At 38.2% G+C, this 2827-nt stretch overlaps 1 protein-coding gene across 1 annotated transcript in view; it reads left to right on the top strand.

Moving 5' to 3' along the window:
- The window catches only part of DLD (dihydrolipoamide dehydrogenase), a 49906-nt gene that overhangs the window by 23323 nt on the left and 23756 nt on the right, over window positions 1-2827 (top strand). The window lies entirely within an intron of this gene.

Genomic DNA, 2827 nt, shown 5'->3' on the forward strand with positions numbered 1-2827 from the left:
CAGAGCAACCAAGTATAGGGTTTCCAAGGAGCAGATGGTGGATTTGAATTGATGACCTTAGATTAGCAGTCTAGTGCTTATCCTATAGCGCCTCACCAGGACTCCAAACAACTTGTATGTTGTTGTAAAGGCCATTTGAGTCCACTCCAACTTAAAGCCTGTATAGGGTTTCCAAAGAGCATCTGGTGGGTTTGAACCACCAACTTTGTGATTTGCAATCCAATGCTTACCCTACAGTGCCATACCAAGAGTTGGACAAATGGGAATTGAATTTATTGTGTAAACTCTCATTGAAAACAAAATATTTTTAAAAAGAAATATTTTGTATGCCAAAATATAAATTTTATAAACATATACATGCAAAAAAGATTGATGGAATCTATAAAAATAGTTTTGTATCTGGGTTATAAGATATTATTTTCTGCCTTTCTGTTTTTTTCTTCAGTAAAATTATATTTTAATCAGAAAAGATACTAAAATTCAGCAAAGAAACCAATTTTATAGTTTGCATTTGCGTTATTGTGAACTAAAGGGATATTGTTTAGGTTATTGTTGGGTTCAAGCTTCAAAAATTATTTTTATTTAGTTCTGAACGTGAATTAGAAAAGCAAACAGGATGACCGAGAAACACAAGTGGATCAGTAAAAATTGAAGCCGTACTTATTTCATCTATTGAACTGGCTGAATATGGCTTCATGTGCTGGGTTGTTGGTGTTGTTAGGTGCCATTGAGTTGATATTAATTCATAGCAACCCTGTACACAACAGATGGAAACGCTGCCTGGTCCTGCACCGACCTCACAATCGCTATGTTTGAGTCCATTGTTGCTGCCAATGTGGCAGTCTTTCTCGGGGGTCTTGCTTTTTTCTCTGACCCTCCACTTTACCAAACATGATATCCTTCTCCAGGGACTGGTCCCTCCTGATAACATGTTCAAAGTATGAGAGATGAGGTCTGGCCATTCTGGCTTCCAAGGAGCATTCTGGCTGTACTTCTAACATAGATTGGTTTGTTCTTTTGGCAGCCCATGGAAATTTTAATATTCTCCTCTAACATCATAAGTCACATGCATCAGTTCTTCTATGGTCTTCCTTATTCACTGGCCAACATTCATGTGCATATGAAGTTTTTGAAAATACCATGGCTTGGATCAAATGCACTTTAGCGCTGAAACTGATATCTTTGTTCCTGAATGAACACTTTAAAGACGCATTGTGAAGCAGATTTTCATAATTTTGATTTTTTGACTGCTGCTTCCATGGGTGTTGATAGTTGATCAAAGAAAAATGAAGTCTTTGATAACTTCAGCGTTTTCTCCATTTATATGGATGTTGTCTATTGGACCAGTGTTGAGGATTTTTGTTTCCTGTACATTGAGGTGCAACCCATACAGAAGGCTGTGGTCTTTTGATCTTCATCAGTAAGCATTTTTTAAGTCCTCTCCACTTTCATCAAGCGTATTGCAGGCTGTTAATGAGTCTTCCTACAATCCCGATGCCACGTTTTTCTTCATATAATTCAGCTTCTTGGATTATTTGCTCAGCATACAGATGGAATAAGTATGGTGAAAGAATTTCCAAATTTTAAACCATTTGATGTTCCCTTGCTTTGTTCGAACAACTGCCTCTTGGTCTATGTACAGGTTTTTCATGAGCACAACTAAGTGTTCCTGAATACTCATTCTCCACAGTACTGCCTTTAGCTTGTCTTGATCCATGCAGTCAAAAGCCTTTGCATAGTCAGTAAAGCACAAGTAAAAATCTTTCTGCTTTCAGCCAAGATCTATCTGATGTCAGCAGTGATATCCCTTGTTCCATGTCCTCTTCTGAATCCAGCTTGAAACTCTGGAAGTTCTTAGTCAATGTATGATTGCACCCTTTTGTATTTAGAAAAGTTTTACTTGCATGCGATATTAATGATACTGTTCCATGATTTCCTCATTCTGTTGAGTCACCTTTCATCGGAATGGGCCCAAATATACATCTCTTCAAGTCAGTTAGGCCAAGTAGTTGTCTTCCAAATTTCTTGGCATAGATATGTGAGTGCCTCCAGTACTGCATCCGTTTGTTCAAAGATTTTAATTTGTAGTCCATCAATTCCTGGTGCCTTGTTCTTTGCCAGTGGTTTCAGTGTACCCTGGACTTCTTACTTCAGTATTATTATCTCTTGATCATAAGCTACCTCTTTAAATGGTTGAACATTGACCATATTTTTTTGGTACAGGGACACTCTATATTCATTCCATCTTCATTTGATGCGTTCTGCATCATTCAGTGTTTTATCCATATTGTAAAACTGAGACTTGGAATTTTTCTTCAGTTCCCTCAGCTTGAGAAATGCTGAGCATGTTCTTCCTTTTGGTTTTCTAACTCCAGTTCTCTTTGAATATTTCATGATAATACTTGATTTTGTAATCTTGAGTTCCTTTTTAAAATTTTCTATTCAGCTCTTTAACATCCTCATTTCTTGATTTAGCATCTTTACACTGGAAACCAAGTTTCAGAGTCTCTTCTGATATCCATTTTCATCTTTACTTTCTTTCTTGTCTTGTTATTGTTGTTAGGTGCCATTGAGTTGGTATCGACTCATAGCGACCTTATGCACAGCAGAATGAAACACTGCCTGATCCTGAGCCAACCTCAACTACTGTTGCGACGCTTGAGTCCACTGATGCTGCCACTTGGCCAATCCATCTCATTGGGGGTCTTCTTTCTGTGACCCTCCACCTTACCAAACATGATATCCTTCTCTAGCGACTGATCCCTTCTGACGATATGTCCGAAGTATGAGAGATGAAGTTTGGCCATCCTGGCCTCCGAGGAGCACT

Source organism: Chrysochloris asiatica, unplaced genomic scaffold, assembly GCF_000296735.1.
Source record: "Chrysochloris asiatica unplaced genomic scaffold, ChrAsi1.0 scaffold00032, whole genome shotgun sequence".
NCBI classification, from domain to species: Eukaryota; Metazoa; Chordata; class Mammalia; order Afrosoricida; family Chrysochloridae; genus Chrysochloris; species Chrysochloris asiatica.